General features: G+C 47.4%; 1 long non-coding RNA gene across 2 annotated transcripts; it reads left to right on the top strand.

Annotated features, from left to right (window-relative positions):
* Nucleotides 1-2,695: 2,695 nt before the first annotated feature.
* LOC139178248 (uncharacterized) lies at nucleotides 2,696-16,656 on the top strand. 2 transcript variants are annotated; one of them, XR_011562694.1, is made up of 4 exons: nucleotides 2,696-3,127; nucleotides 4,057-4,179; nucleotides 10,246-11,810; nucleotides 12,893-16,656. It is a non-coding gene; the product is annotated as an uncharacterized lncRNA (long non-coding RNA). The 2 variants fall into 2 exon arrangements; XR_011562693.1 differs by lacking the exon at nucleotides 12,893-16,656 and having other exon boundaries at nucleotides 10,246-12,886.
* The last annotated feature ends 32 nt before the right edge of the window (nucleotides 16,657-16,688 follow it).

Below are 16,688 nucleotides of genomic sequence, written 5' to 3'. Positions count from 1 at the left end.
CTGGTTGGATCTCCTTGCAGTCCAAGGAACTCTCAAGAGTCTTCTCTAACACCACAGTTCAAAAGCATCAATTCTTCGGCACTCAGCCTTCTTTATAGCCCAAGTCATACAACTATACATGACTACTGGAAAAACAAAGCTTTGACTAGACGGACCTTTGTTGGCAAAGTGATGTCTCTGCTTTTTGATATACTGTCTAGGTTTGTCTTAGCTTTTCTTCCAAGGAGCAAGTGTCTCTTAATTTCATGGCTGCAATCACTGTCCCAGTTTTTCTGTAAGATTTCCTACTTATTTGTTGTTCAGCCATTCAGTCCTACCTGACTCTTCACGACCCCATGAACAACAGCACACCAGGCTTCTCTGTCCTTCGCTGTCTCCCAGAGGTCACTCAAACTCATGTCCATCGAGTCAGTGATGCCATGAAACCATCTCATCCTCTGTCATCCCCTTCTCCTCCTGCCTTCAATCTTTCCCAGCATCAGGGTCTTTTCCAGTGAGTTGGCTTTTTGCATCAGGTGGCCAAAGTATTGGAGCTTCAGCTTCAGCTCAGTCCTTCCAATGAATACTCAGGGTTGATTTCCTTTAGGATTGACTGGTTTGATCTCCTTTCAGTTAAAGGAACTCTCAAGAGTCTTCCCAACACCACAGTTCAAAGCATCAATTCTTCATTGCCCTCTTTATGGTCCAACTCTCCCATCCATACATGACTACTAGAAAAATCATGGTTTTAACTATACAGACCTTTGTCGGCAAAGTGATATCTCTGCTTTTTAATACACTCTCTAGATGTATCATAGCTTTCCGTCCAAGGAGCAAGTGTCTTTTAATTTCATGGCTGTAGTCACAGTCTGCAGTGATTTTGGAGCCCAAATAATAAAGTCTCTCACTGTTTCCATTTTTTCCCCCATCTTTTTGCCATGAAGTGATGGGACTATATGCCATGATCTTAGTTTTTTGAATATTGAGTTTTAAGCCAGCTTTTTCACTCTCCCCTTTCACCTTCATCAGGAGGCTCTTTAGTTCCTCTTTGCTTTCTGCCATTAGGGTGGTGTCATCTGCATATCTGAGGTTATTGATATTTCTCTCAGCAATCTTGATTCCAGCTTGTGCTCTTCCAGCCCAGCATTTCACAGGACATACTCTGCATATAAGTTAAATAAGCAGGGTGAGGAAATAGACTTGACGTACTCCTTTCCCAATTTAGAACCCATCTACTATTCCATGTCTGGTTCTAACTGTTACTTCTTTACCTGCATATAGGTTTCTCAGGAGGCAGGTAAAGTGATCTGGTATTCCCATCTCTTTAAGAATTTTCCAGTGTGTTGTGATCCACACAGTCAAAGGCTTTAGCATAGTCAACGAAGCAGAAGTAGATGCATTTCTGGAATTCCTTTGCTTTTTCTATGATCCAACAGATGTTGGCAATTTAATCTCTGGTTCCTCCGCCTTTTCTAAAGGCTTGTACCTGGAAGCTCTCGGTTCACATACTGTTGAAGCCTAGCTTGAAGGATTTTGAGCATTATTTTGCTAGCATGTGAAATGAGCACAGTTATATTTTCATTCTTCACTACAGAAATAAATTCTATCTGGGTAACCAAGAGAGGGAAGGCTGTGGTGGGGAGCAGAGGGAAACTGTCCTAAGCAGAGAGGACAGTGTGTGCAAAGGCTCTGAGGTCAGAAAGTGATGTGGACAAAAAACTGAAACGAGATGAATATACCAGAGTAACAAAATAAAGCAGGAAGAAGTGGGCAGTGAGGCTGGAGAGGTAGAGTGGGCCCTCCTGGGCTACAGGGAGAATGGTGGTCTTGAATTGAAGGACTATGGGGAACTTTAGCAGGCGTTTAGTTAGAGGGTGACCCAGGCAGACTCTGTGTTGTAAGTGTCCCTAAGGCTGCAGACTGGGCATCTCCGAGTCCCCTGGGGCCCAGGTGCCAATGCATGAAGTGGAGAAGATGCCCAGCACATGTTTGCTGAAAAGAAAGAATGCCCCAGTCACCGCCCATGTTCCAGGCACGGCCAGCCCCTTCCCGAGCTCTCCCCTGCTCAGGGAGGGAAGGCCACGTGCCTTAACCCACCTGGCAGGCCCATCAGGGGGCTCGTCCATGCCCCTTCTTCACAAGGATCTGCGGAACACGCCCTCTGCGTCACCCTCTCCAGCCTCTGTTCCTGCCATCCCACCCCTCCCAGATACTCCCAGTGTTTCCCATACTCTCCACCTCCCGCAGTTCTTCTCAGCGTGTTACTCATCTTTCTAGAAAAGACTGACTCCTACGTCTTCTAAGAAAGACATAGGAGTCAGACGCAGGCCTCACCAGGCCACGTGTTTGTGGACTGACCGACCTCATGAGCAAATGAATATGTTTAAATGCCTCTTAGGAGCCTGGTACTGAGTAGGACCTGCCCACAAGTCCCTGTCAGCCCAACTCTTCAAGTTAGTATGGCCATTCCATTTTACAGATGAGAAAACTGAGGCTCAAAATCGCTTAATTTGCCCAAATCCCCACAGCTAGGAAGCCATAGAGTTGGGACTCTGGAACATTTGTCCAGCCAGCCAGCCATCCAACAAATATTTGCCGTGTCTACACGGTGCCAGGGACTGTTCTAGGGGCTGGGACATATCAATAAACAAAATGTACCAAACTCCTTGCCCTTGCGGGAGTTCCAGGCTTGGAGGCAGAGGCAGATCATAAACAGTATGAGTAATAAATAAATAAGAACATTGTGTAGAGCAGGTCATGGTGATTGGAGGGACAATGGTGGTCAGTCTGCCCTTTTTGGGAAGGTGGCACCACTGAGATGCTCCTTTCCTCAGTCTGTGAGGCAGTGCCTGGAGCCTTCTGAGCCAGAAGATGCCCACGGATGGGTGTACTCCTCGAGAGGAGAGGATGGAAGTGCCCCTGCATGGAAGTGCCCGACATCACAATCCCAGATAGGAAGGACCCTGGGATGTGATCCAACCTGACCTTCCAACTAATGCAGAACGCCTTCGGGCAGCTTCCGAGCAGATGGCTTTTCAAGTGCCCGTTGGGTGCCTGGAGGCTGGCTTCCTGTTTGCCCTGGGGGAGGTCATTCCTGTGGTCACACACTGGAAGTGACAGGCTGGCGTGCTGGCGAGGATAATCACAGGTAATAAGCTCCTTCCCATCCTGCTCTTCCCCGCACTGTGTGGTTCGAGCAAACACCTCCTTCTTGCCCGGCCTGTGTTTCCCATTTGTGCCATGATGGGGTGTCCTGGATGGTCCCCCAAGGCCCTGCTGTCTTGGACAATACTTTGACACTCGTATTGGAAATCCATAGAACTAACTCCAGAGCTTTATCTGCATATTCATTCTTCCACGCCTTTAGTCAACAAATAGTTTCTGAGCATTTGAGTCTGTGCCAGGCAGGGTGCCAGGCTTCCCCGGTGACCCTAGTAGTAAAGAACCTGCCTGCCAATGCAGGCAGGAGACATGAGAGATGCGGGTTTGATCCCTGGGTAGGGAAGATGCCCTGGAGGAGAGCATAGCAACCCACTCTAGTATTCTTGCCTGGAGAATCCCATGAACAGAGGAGCCTGGAGGGCTACAGTCCATAGGGTTGCAAAGAATCGGACATGACTGAAGCGACTTAACACACACTCACGCAGGCAGGGTACCCGTGTGGAAAAGCCAGGTGAGAGTTTAGGGTCCCAAGGCTGACTTCCTCTGGCTCAGGCCCAGCTAGAGAGCGTTTCCCAACCCCACTGGGTCACCAGGTCAGTGATCAAGTGTAACCTTAAGCTGTCAAGGCCAACACATCATCTCTCTTTGTGAACTGTTCTTTCCATTTCCACTTAATTTCCCAACTTACATCCATTCCTCAAGCCCTTTTCTGATTGCGGCTGAGTCCTCATCTCTTTCCTTCTGTTATTTACCTAGATTGACCTTTAAATCAATCCACATTAAAAAAAAATATGTTTCAACAGGAAAATTAATATCACAGTCATGTATAGAAACCCCCCCAAACTTGACATAAATAAAAATTAATTATAAAAATATACAGCAATTAAATTCCACTGAGACTGTTGTTTCCTAAAGCCTCTGAACATGAAGCCTGGTCTACTTTGTTGAAAAGGAAAGTCAGCCGCCATCCAACGGCTGTAAAGACATGCTGGAACCAAGAAGAGACTGTCTGCTTGAGGAGATCAGGAAGCAGATCTGGTAAGGGAAGGATACAGCCACTTTGTGGGTCCATGTCAGGGGCAAAAATCACAGACGTTTAATGTGTGAATGCAAGGAAGTTACCTTCCCCACCCTACGCCCCACCACCCAGAGTCTCAGATCAATGTTGGAATGTGTTCATGACTTACTTACCTGATTGGCCATTCTCTTTAAATAAATTTTAAATTTTTGAATAATTTTAGACTTACAAAAATGTTGTGAACATAGTATAGAGTTTCTGCATTCTCTGGCCCCAATATCCTCAATACTAATATCTTATATAACCAGTAAAGTGAAAGCCACTAAGTTGTGTCCGACTCCTTGCAACCCCGTGGACTGTACAGTCCATGGCATTCTCCAGGTCAGGAAACTGGAGTGGGTAGCCTTTCCCGTCTCCAGGGCATCTTCCCAACCCAGGGATCAAACCCAGATCTCCCACATTGAAGCCAGATTCCTTACCAGCTGAGCCACAAGGGAAGCCCAAGAATACTGGAGTGGGTAGCCTGTCCCTTCTCCAGGGGATCTTCCCCACCCAGGAATTGAACTGGGGTCTCCTGCATCGCAGGAAGATTCTTAACCAACTGAGCTATCAGGGAAGCCCACATACAATCAGGAGACATTTGACACAAAGAACTGAAGCTGGTACAGTACTATTAACTGAACTTTATTTGGATTTCAACAGCTTTTTTCACTAATGTTTCTTCATCTGTTCCAGGCTAAAACCCAAGGTATTGTGTTGCAAATTAATGACCTTTTACTTTAAGGACTTTGGCAGGGGCTTCAAGGGGCTGGAGATTGGGGCAGGAGGCCCTGGTGTCAGACAGGCTGAAGTTCATGTTCAAAGCTCTGCCTTGCATTTGGTTTGTGACATTAGGCAAGGCACTTAATTGGGCCCGACCCTTAGTTTTTCCTCTCTGTGAAGTGGAGATCTGGAGAAGGGAATGGTAATTCACTCCAGTATATTCTTGCCTGGAGAATCATCATATCCATCTCACGGGGCATTTGAGGGGGATTAGGTGATGAAATGCATGTGAATCTACTTTGCACCTGGGGGGCACCCATCCATATCTGAGACGCCCGTTAAAGGCACCAGGTCTGTAGGGCATTGTACTGTGTGCGCTCCCATGAAAGCTGCTTGCCCTTCCAGCACGAGTCACATTTTGGCTGTTGTTTTTCTTGGCATGCTGTGAACAGATGATTCACAGATTCCTGGACTAGGAAAAACCAACTAGAAACAAACAGAAAAAAAAGCTCCTCGGGGCTTGGGCATCCATCTAGACCTGCCTCCCTTCCCCATCTCCACCCTCAGCTTGGCTCAGATTCCTGAAAGTCAGGCGACCATCCAAGGCAAGCTAAGAAATGAGCAGTGTTGTAGCAAAAGAGGTTGCCGGGAGCTCTGGGGAGCCCTTCCCCTCGAGGCAGGTGCACAGGTCCACAGTTGGTGACGTTGGGTCCTTGTTGGGAAGCTCTGAAGCGTCACTTCTGGTTAAGATGGTGCTGCAGGGTCAGCCTTGAGGCACCCACTCTGCTCTACAGTTAAGAGCAAGAATACATTAAATAGGACTTCTCTGGGGGTCCAGTGGTTAAGCATCTGCCTGCCAATGCAGAGGACATGGGTTCCATCCAAGATCCAGGAAGATCCCACATGCTGCGGGGCAACAAAGCCCATGTGACACAACTATTGAGCCCGAGCTGTAGAGCCCACAAGCTGCTCTTACTGAAGCCCCCACACCCTGGAGCCCACACTGTACAGTCAGGGAAGCCGCCACAGTGGGAAGCCCGCACACTGCCCCCAGAAGGCGGCCCCTGCTCACTGCAACTAGAGAAAGCCCCTGCACAGCAACAAAGACCCAGAGCTCTTCTTGTTCAGTCACCAAGTCCTGTACGGCTCTTTGGGACCCCATGGACTGCAGCGTGCCAGGCTTCCCTGTCCTTCACCATCTCCCAGAGTTTGCTCAAACTCATGTCCAGTGAGTCGGTGATGCCATCCAACCATCTCATCCTCTGTCATCCCCTTCTCCTCCTGCCCTCAGTCTTTCCCAGCATCAGGTCTTCTCCAATGAGCTGGCTCTTCTCACATCAGGTGGCCAAAGGATTGGAGCTTCAGCTTCAGCATCAGTCCTTCCAATGAGTATTTGGGGTTGATTTCCTTTAGGATTGACTGGTTTGATCTTGCTGTCCAAGGGATTCTCAAGAGTCTTCTCCAGCACCACAGTTCAAAAGCACTGATTCTTCAGTACTCAGCTTTCTTTATGGTTCAGAAGTCCCTGGGTATGGGTGAGTCAGCAGAACCTGGCCCTCGGGGCTCCCATTTTCCCATCCACAGCCTCCATCATCTTTATATTCCCCTTTAGTCTTCTCCCCATTACTCCCTGATCATATTTCCTGCCCCAGAGGAAGCCACAAAAGGTCCACACTCTCTAACCAGGGAGGCAGACACATAGGAAGGTAGATCACTATGGCTTGTCGCAGGGGTTTGTAAAAGGAGGGTCAAACATTCTGTGGGATTCAGGAATACTTGGTGACCGGGTGATTTGGAACTGGAGCTGGAAGTTTGAAAAGGAGTTTGTCAGGTGGGGAGAATGTCCAGGGCAATCTAGACAGATGGACAGTCATGCATGATCATACAGCATAAGGGAAAAACTGGCAGGGCTGCCTTCATTTCATTTTATTGCATTTAGTCTTTTTTACTTAGGTATAGTGTATACAGGGCAAATTACACAGTATTTCTGGCAATTATTTCTTCAAAGCTTTTCCTGTCTTCCCACACCCAGTTTTTGCCTAGATTATAATTACAAGGATATTAGGCCACTTCATTTTTTCCCATGGGTCCCTGAGACTCCTGTTTTTTTCCACCAGTTTGCTCTCATCAGTTTGGGTTTCTCTTACTGCTCTATTTTCAAGGTTGTTGATCTCTTGTATAATTTAAATTTTCTCATAAGGCTAGCCAGCCAATTTTTCATTTTGGATACTGAATTTTTCATCTCTGAAAGGCCAATGTGATTCTTTTTATACATTTGATTTATATCATGCTTTATTGTAAAAGCTTCCCCAGTAGCTCAGAAGGTAAAGATTCTGCCTGCAATGTAGGAGACCTGGGTTCTATCCCTAGGTTGGGAAGATCCCTTGGGGAAAGGAATGGTTACCCACTCCAGTATTCTTGCTTGGAGAATCCCATGGAGAGAGGAGCCTGGCAGGCTATAGTCCATGGGTCACAAAGAGTCAGACACCCCTGAATGACTAACACACACAAACAGCTGTTTTAAAGTTGCTGTCTGTTAATTCCGTAATTTCAGTCACATTTGCATCTGTTTCTATTGGCTAATTTTTTTCTTCTGGACATAGATAACATTTTCCCATTTCTTAGAATATTTAGCAGTTTTGGTTGGATGCTGGACACTGTGGCATTGCAATATTTTATCCAGATTTTGTTGTCTTCCTCTATAGTGTGTAACACTGATTTTGACAGTGAAAATTACCTTCAAAACTGTGGAATGATCGCCCTAATTAAGACCCAAAAAAAAAAAAACAAAACTCTTTTGCTCATTTCTGGTCAGTTTCATCCTTCAGAATGGGTACATTTAAACTGGTAAGTGATGCGTTGATAAGGAGAAAGAGGAAGAAGGAGATTCAAGGACAAATCCTACATTTGAATAGCTAGTTGAGTGGTGGTGGCATAGATGGAGATGTTGAAAGGAAGTTTCAGTTGTAACTTTCCTTGGGAGAGTGTGTTTGGAAAAGAGTGTCAGTTCCATTTGGGTCACGTTGAGCTTAAGGTTCACTTGTGACATCAGAAGGAGATATCAAGTAGGTGGTTAGATACAGGAAGTTCAGATGAGATGGAGATTGAAAGTAATGAGTGATTTGAATCTTAGTAGCGAACCCGTGGGTGTGATGAGATGAGCTGGGTAAAACAGAGATATTAAAGTGAGGAGGGCATCACAACCAAGTACAGGCGCTGAAAGGCTTGCCGACACATGAGGACGCGGAGGAGAAGAGGGAGTAGCATTGGAAAAGACCCTGATGCTGGGAAAGATTGAGGGCAGGAGGAGAAGGGGATGACAGAGGATGAGATGGTGGGATGGCATCACCGACTCGATGGACATGGGTTTGGGTGGACTCCTGGAGTTGGTAATGGACAGGGAAGCCTGGCGTGCTGCGGTTCATGGGGTCGCAAAGAGTCGGACAAGACTGAGTAACTGAACTGAACTGAAAGTACTTATTCATTCATCAAAAAGATTTCTCAAACTTTAGTTATATTTGGTATGATAAAATGTCCAACTTACATAAATTTAGTTTCAGCAAAGAAGCTGTTGGGAATGCGGCTATCATGTTAGGACTGGCCTGACATAGACAAGCCTTATTGCCCTCAATCCTCTGAACAGCTCTACAGGGCTGTATTATTATCTCAATGTCACAGAGCAGAATAAGCAAACTGAAATCCAGAGAGGTTAAAAAATTGCCCATCATGGACTCAGAGTTGATACAACCACAACCTGGGACTTCCTTGATGGTGGTCCAGTGGTTAAGAATCCACCCTGCAATGCAGGGAACAAGGGTTTGATCCCTGGTTGGGGAACTAAGATCCCACATATTGTGGAGCAACTAAGCCCGAGTGCCGCAACCCCTGAGCCCACGCACCACAACGAGCCTTCCCAGATGAAACAACAAAGATCACACGTGTCACAGCTAAGACCTGACGATGCAGCCAAATAAATAAATACATATTTTTTTAATCTCAACCCTGACTTACTTACTCCAAAACTGCTGGAGTTTCCAGTGGCAGTCGGGTCACTGAGTCTAAAATCCTCCTTATGCCAAAGGAGGACACCTGTCAGGGAGGAGGCATCTGGACAACCAAAGTTGTAGGTAGGCTTCTACTCTGAGTTTTCACTTTTTGAAGGGCATCTACACACCAGCAAACACCTCTTGCTAGGGAGGGGCAGGCAGCCATGGTGAGAAAATTATCAGATCTACACAAAAGGGATGAAGGGTATTTGGAGGAATCTCTAAGGGGTAAGAGCATTTCTGGCTGTTGAGGTTGGGACTTTGAAGTCTGATTTCTCTTTCTCACTTCTTTAAAAAGTAGCCTCTATGATATGGGAGAATGACACTGAAACATGTAAAATATCATATGTGAAACAAAACAAAAAAAAGTAGCCCTATGGTTAGGGGAAAGACTCTGATTTAGGGAAAGATTGAAGGCAGGAGGAGAAGGGGATGAAAGAGGAAGAAATGATTGGATGTCGTCACAGACTCAATGGACATGAGTTGGAGAAAAACTCCGGGAGATGGTGAAGGACAGGGAAGCCTGGCATGCTGCAGTCCATGAGGTTGCAAAGAGTCATGATTGAGCGACTGAACAACAAATGGCTAGGGAGTTAGGCAGGGACATGCTGTACATTTAACACTCATTTGTGTCCGACTCTTTGCAACCCTGTGGACTGTAGCCATCAGGCTCCTCTGTCCATGGGATTCTCCAGGCAACAATACTGGAGTAGGTTGCCATTCCCTTCTCCAGAGGATTTTCCCAACCCAGGGATCTATCCTGGGTCTGCTGCATTGCAGGTGAATTCTTTACCACTGAGCCACCAGGGAAGCCCTTAGGGACATGCACACTGCTATATTTAAAATGGATAACCAACAAGGACCTACAGTATAGCACAGGGAACCCTGCTCAACGTATGTGGCTGCCTGGTTGGGAGGGAAGTCTGGGGGAGAATGGATATACGTATATGAATGGCTGGGTCCCTTCACTGTTCACCTGAAACTACCAAAACATTATAAATGGCTGAACCCCAATTTGGGCTTCCCAGGTGGCTCTAGTGCTGAAGAACCTGCCTGCCAATGCAGGAGACAAGAGATGTGGGTCTGATCCATGGGTTGGGAAGATCACCTTGGAGGAGGGCACAGTAACCCTCTCCAGTATTCTTGCCTGGAGAATTCCATGGACAGAGGAGCCTGGTGGGCTACAGTCCTTAGGGTTGCAAAGAGTCAGACATAACTGCAGTGACTTAGTGTGTATGCATACCCTAACTTAAAAAGTTTTTTTTTTTTTTTTTTAAGTAACCCTATGAAGCAGAAGGAAATGGCAACCCACTCCAGTGTTCTTGCCTGGAGAACCCCAGGGACGGGGGAACCTGGTGGGCTGCCGTCTATGGGGTCGCACAGAGTCGGACACGACTGAAGTGACTTAGCATGCATAGCATGCATGAAGCAGAAAAAGCAGAATGTGGGATCTGGGATTTGAATTTGGGATCACGGGATCTGAGACCTGACTTGGAATCCCAGGCAGAACACACACTAGATGTGTGACCAGGGTGTTACACCACCTCCAGAGGCATGGATGTGAGAGTCGGACCGTAAAGAAAGCTGAGCGCCGAAAAATTGATGCTTTTGAACTGTGGTGTTGGAGAAGACTCTTGAGAGTCCCTTGGACAGCAAGGAGATCAAGGCAGTCAATTCTAAAGGAAATCAACTCTGAATATTCATTGGAAGGACTGATGCTGAAGCTGAAGCTCCAATATTCTCGCCACCTAATGGGAAGAGCTGACTCCTTAGAAAAACCCTGATGCTGGGAAAAACTGAAGGCAGGAGAAGGGGATGACAGAGGATGAGATGGTTGGTTGGCATCAGCAACTCGATGGACATGAGTTTGAGCAAGCTCCAGGAGTTGGTGATGGACAGGGAGGCCCGGTGTGCTGCAGTCCATGAGGTCGAAAAGAGTTGAACACGACATCAACTCAATGGACATGAGTTTGAGCAAGGTCCAGGAGTTGGTGATAGACAGGGAAGCCTGGTGTGCTGCAGTCCATGGGGTCGCAAAGAGTTGAACACAATTGCGCAACTGAACTGAACTGATCTTCAAAGCTGGACTTGCTCATCCATGAGGTTTACTTCCAGAGCAACCTAGGTTGTTTTCCGGGATGTGTTGACTTCTCTAGCAGCAGCCAGTGCCTGGAGGAAGAGCAGAGTCTTCTGAGATCCACCTAGAATGGCTACCTCGGGCTACCACCACACCTGGTCATTTCTTCTTTTCCACAGGTGGTTAGAAGTGTTCATTCCAAAATTTTCCTTTTCTGCCTCTTATGACCTGGAAACCATCCTCCCAAAGATGAGCATCCAGGATGCCTTTGACAAAAATGCTGATTTTTCTGGAATCACAAAGACAGGCTCCCTGCAAGTTTACAAAGTGAGTTGGTTGAGAAGCATATTGTATGTAAGTGTGAGTCCGAAAGGCCTGGCTTGTGGAGGCCTAATCATCTCATTGATTAGGAAATAGAAGCCCCAAGAGGCAAAATGACTTCTCTACAACAGAAGTAAGACTGGATCTCATAGCTACCAGGCCTGTGGCTTTATGGCTGTTATACCACTGATAGGGGCTTCCTCAGTGGCTCAGTGGTAAAGAATCCACCTGCAGTGCAGGAGATGCAGGAGACGCAGGTTCGATCCCTGGGTCAGAAAGATCCCCTGGTGGAAGGCATGGCAACCCACTCCAGTACTCTTGCCTGGAGAATTGCAGGGACTGAGGAGCCTGGTGGACTACAGCCCCAAGGGTCGCAAAGGGTCGATAGACTGAAAGACTGAGCATACACACCACTGATACCCCGGCATCCTTTATCCTTCTTCAAGTAAGTGTTCCTAAGGTCCAACTACAGGGCTCTGAGAGTCAAGTCTTTGCTTGTCAGGAAGCTGCGCAGACGAGCAGCTGCCTGGCACCATTCTTCTGCCCCGCATTTGACCTCGTCTTCCTAAAGCCTAGGTGCTCACAAGTCATCATGTGACGCTCATAGGCCAGGGGTACCCTGTAGAGGCGTGGTGTTTGCTCTGCAACTGAAAGAAAAGAAGGAAGGTAGAGAGGATGAAAGAAAGAAGGGAGGAGAGAGGGAGGAAAGAAAGGAAGGAAGGAAGAGGGAGGGAGGGAAACAGCTGACTTCCGTAAGATACTGGATCTAAAATGTTAGATTCTGATTCTCCTGCAAGAAGCCACCAAGCCAAATTCAGTGAGCCCAAACAGTCAGCCCGAGGGAGCCCCCCAGGTTCCCCCTGTGCCCTCTGCCCTTACGAGACACCTCCTCATCTCACGGGAGTTACCTGCCCAGCCCCTGTCCACATGGGTCTCTGACCCCTAACCTGAAATTTTATTTTGATAACAGAGTATAATGATCAGAAGTGGTCCTGGACCAGAGAAGAGGCTCTTCATCACTGGTGCTCAGGAAAGGAGTGCAGAGAGATCTCACTGGAACATGAAGGCCATCATGGACTTTTCCTGTGGCATGCTTCTCTGCACATACCAAAAACAAGGATTAAAATTAAAATTTTATACATAGCTGAAAAAAGAAAAACAAAGGTTGTAATTGTCGAGAGTCCTCCAGGCCCCTGCAGTTGAGGAGGACATGAATTTTTTCCCTATCTGACCAAACCAGGAGGTACTACTTAGAAATACCTAACCTAGGTTTTCTATACAACAATGGTAGCAATTGCAATTGCTCAAAACCAGGTCTTTCCAGTCTGTATTTGTAAGCATTTAACTCTGTACTTCAGAGCCAACTGACCAGTAACCACCACAGCTGCAATTAGTTGAGGAAACCCAGTGCCACGTATCACCTTGGAGCCTCTTGAGGGGGTATCCCCATTCCCAGACAAAACACCAAAACTCAGTAAATAAAGGTGTCTGCATGGCAATTGCTGATGTTTATTTTTCCCTTGGCAGGTGGCCCACAAGGCTGTGCTGGACATCATCGAGGAGGGGATACAGGCCACAGAAGCCACTGATACCAAGCTCATAGTCCAGTCAAAGGATGGCCCCCTTTATCCTACCATCTCCTTTAACAGGCCCTTCATACTGCTGGCTGTAATCAAAGCCACAAAGACCTTGGTCTTCATCAGGAAAGTTGAAAATCCCACTCAGTTCTAGGTGAAAAAGGCCTCTTTGTTAACTTCTGGGTTTTAGATATACCTAATGATAGTCTTAGGAGAAGGCAATGGCAACCCACTCCAGTACTTTTGCCTAGGAAATCCCATGGACAGAGGAGTCTGGTAGGCTACAGTCCACGGGGTCCCAAAGAGTCGGACACGACTGAACCACTTCACTTTCACTTTTCACTTTCATGCACTGGAGAAGGAAATGGCAACCCACTCCAGTGTTCTTGCCTGGAGAATCCCAGGGATGGGGGAGCCTGGTGGCTGCCATCTGTGGGATCACACAGAGTCGTACATGACTGAAGTGACTTAGCAGAAGTAGCAGGATGTACAAAAAAAAAAAAATTGCCACCTCCCTCATGTCTGTGCTGAGTGTTTTAAAAGGCATCATAAACACTTGACCACTCAAAACTTCGGAACATCTGGCTTCTCTAGGTGGGTGTTACTTCTCCACCTGCCCAGTGCCCTGCCCAGTGAGTCCACGTGCAGCCACTGAGATGAACTGGGCGCATGCTATGGGCCAGACAGAGTGCTGAGACTGGGCCTACAACAAGGAACTAATCCTGCCTCATGGGGCTTATAATCCTGAGAGGGGGAGATACTGTAAGTGATGGCTCAATACAGCCTTTCATGAGATTTCAGGACAAGAAATTGGAGCTAGTGATGTGACTCAAAAACATCCTCCTGGGCACAAGCACTGAGAAAGCCCCCAGGGCAGGGCAGTCACCCAAGTGGCATCTCTGCCTTTCCTGGGGGATGACGGCCACCCGTGTGCCAAGGCAGGCAGGAGCTGGGACTGGGGGTGTGGCACCCGTGTCCCCACCCACCCCCACCCTTGTGCTGGACGAATAACACAGCACAGGGATGACGAAAGTCGGGAAAGAGGATTTCAAAAGATCCCCAGTTCCAGCTCCCAGTCACGGTCGGACACCCAGGGCTCCTGCATCACTGGGCGGTCATATGAGTCAACATAGACAGTCCTCAGGACAATACCTTGCCAACTGTTGGCACTGCGTGAAGTCTACCCATTAATGTCATTGTTCTGACTGTTTCCATACCAGGAACATTTTAAAACAACAAAGATGTTTCTTTCTAGCTCCTTTCCAAACTGGGAGTTGAGAAGAAAAGACACCTGTTTGTGCAGAATGTTGTCCTCCACAATATCCCTCACTGTCTGCCCAGCATCCTCCAACCCACTCCAGCTCAGGACCATCCACAACCCAGGGGACCCTTTGCATTCTGCAATGTGGGGCTGATTTCTGGTACTAATACACCCTCTACCTTCCCCAGCTCAGCAGATTCACAGGAAGTGTGTTCAGAAGCCCCAGTTTAAAATGAAATGCTACAGAACTTATTCGGGCTTACCACGTGGCACTAATGGGAAAGAATCTGTGTGCAGTGCAGGAGATGTAAGAGACGCGGCTTCCATCCCTGGGTCAGGAACGTTCCCTGAAGAAGGGCATGGCAACCCATTCCAGGATTCTTGCCTGGAGAATCCCATGGACAGAGGACCCTGGTGGGCTACAGTCCATAGGATTGCACAGAGTTGGACATGACTAAAGAGACTTAGCACACACGCATAGAACTTATTTATATCGATTGAAGCCGAAAATTAAAATGTATCTGTACCAAAGAACAAAAGTTACTTAAGAAAGGAGGCTGATGTTGCTGTTCTCTGTAACAATGTCATTTCAGGGATTTCCCTGGTCATCCAGTGGTTAAGACTTCACCATCCATTGCAGAAGGTGCAGGTTCCATCCCTGGTCGGGACATGCCTCAAGCCAAAAAACCAAAACATAAAACAGAAGCAATATTGTTACAAACTCAGTAAAGACTTTTAAAAAACAGTCCACATCAAAAAAAAAATCTTCAAAAAAATATTATCATTACTGAAGATGAGAGGAAGTAGTTAAAGAATTTTTAAAAGCCCTTTTCTCCAAGAGTTTTCGACACATAATAGTCCAGGATCTATTACCATAAAGAGGAGATGACTGGCCAAGGGACTCTGAGTTAGGAGCGTGGCTCGGGTGTCAGGTGGACACCGGCGTGAATCCCAGCTCCGTCCCCCACTAGCTGTGTGACTCTGGGTGGGTTACTGAACCTCTCTGAGCCTGGGTCCATAGCTCTAAAACAGGAACAGTGAGAATGCTACCTGCCTCGGTGAGATTGTTGTGAGGGTTGAATGAGACACCGAAGATCAGGAGTGATACTCAGCGTCATTCGGCATAGAGGCGGCCACTGTTGCTATTCAATATTCACAGGGGTCTGGACAGAGGGAGGGCTGGATACTGCAGCCCTTCCTTCCTCTACCTCAACCTCTGCTCCCCAATCAAAAAAAAGAAGTGCCCCCAAGGGACCCACCACATACGGGCAGAGGCATGGCCCTTGGGAGGAGGTGGGGGCTTCTCTGTAAAGACAGGATCCCTCAAAGGAATCTAATGTGCTCATTTGTTCATTTACTGAGTATCTGTACACCTGCTGTGTGCCAGCACAAAGGAGAGGATCACGAATTACATGCAGATGATTCCAAGATTTCAGACTGGGAGGAAATGAACCCAAGTATTTAGTGAGACACAGTCGTGAGAGGTGAGCATGGGGCATTGTAGGAGCTCACAGAGCCTAGCCCCACCCAGGTGGAAGGAGAGAGGGTGGCTGTCAGGAAAGGCCTTCTCAAGGAGAGATTTGAACTGAGTCCTGAAGAAGGAGCTGAATTAGCCTAAGAAGGAGGAGGAGTGGAGACAGGGTTCCAGGCAGTGGGAAAAAGCAGCTGGCTCCCAGGGGACTCTGAACCCCTTAGAACGTCAGATGTAAGCCAGGAGAGTGTCATGTATTGGGTACCTACCAGGTACATACATTAAATCATCAAGCTCTCAGCATGCTCAGTTAGTCATGTCCCATGAACTGTAGCCTGCCAGGCTCTTCTGCCCATGGGATTCGCCAGGCAAGAAATACTGGAGTGGGTTGCCATTTCCTGCTGCAGGGACAACCTCTCAGAACAAGCTGCAAAATGAATACTATTTCTCTACTGCAAAGGAGGGAGCTAAGACTCAGAAAGATGAGTAACTCGCTCCAGGGGCCCCACAGACGCCCACAGTCAGGACTCTGGTATTCACCTTCAGGTCCCTGGAACCCCAGCTCATCATATTTCCTAGGTAGCCTACGGCCACTGCTCATCTTTCTTTTTACAACAATAGCTTTACTGAGCCCATAATTTGCATATGAAAAACTCATCCGTTCTACATGTCTAATTCAATTATTTTTTTTGTTCGTTCGTAACATTCTGCAGCATCATCTCTATCCAGTTATATAAAACTTTTTTTCAATTACCAGAAACGTCCTCAAGCCCATTTTAGCCCGTTCTAGTAGGTGTTCTTGTTCCCAAAAGAGTGTGTGCGGTGGGTCCGGCTGCTGGCTGCTCAAAAGTCAATAAACAGGCCAAGTTGGTGGAAAGGAAAGTTTGCTTTATTTCAGATGCCAGCAACTGGGAGGCGGGGGATGGAGTGTGGACGGTGGCAGATGTCTGTTCAAAGGCTGATTCCCCACCTTTAGGTAACCATGGGGCAAGAGATTTTATACCCGGGGGGTGA

Source organism: Bos indicus, chromosome 21 (genome assembly GCF_029378745.1).
Source record: "Bos indicus isolate NIAB-ARS_2022 breed Sahiwal x Tharparkar chromosome 21, NIAB-ARS_B.indTharparkar_mat_pri_1.0, whole genome shotgun sequence".
Lineage (NCBI taxonomy): Eukaryota > Metazoa > Chordata > Mammalia > Artiodactyla > Bovidae > Bos > Bos indicus.
Note: the sequence above shows the minus strand (reverse complement) of the source record. Positions and strands in the feature narration are given on the sequence as shown.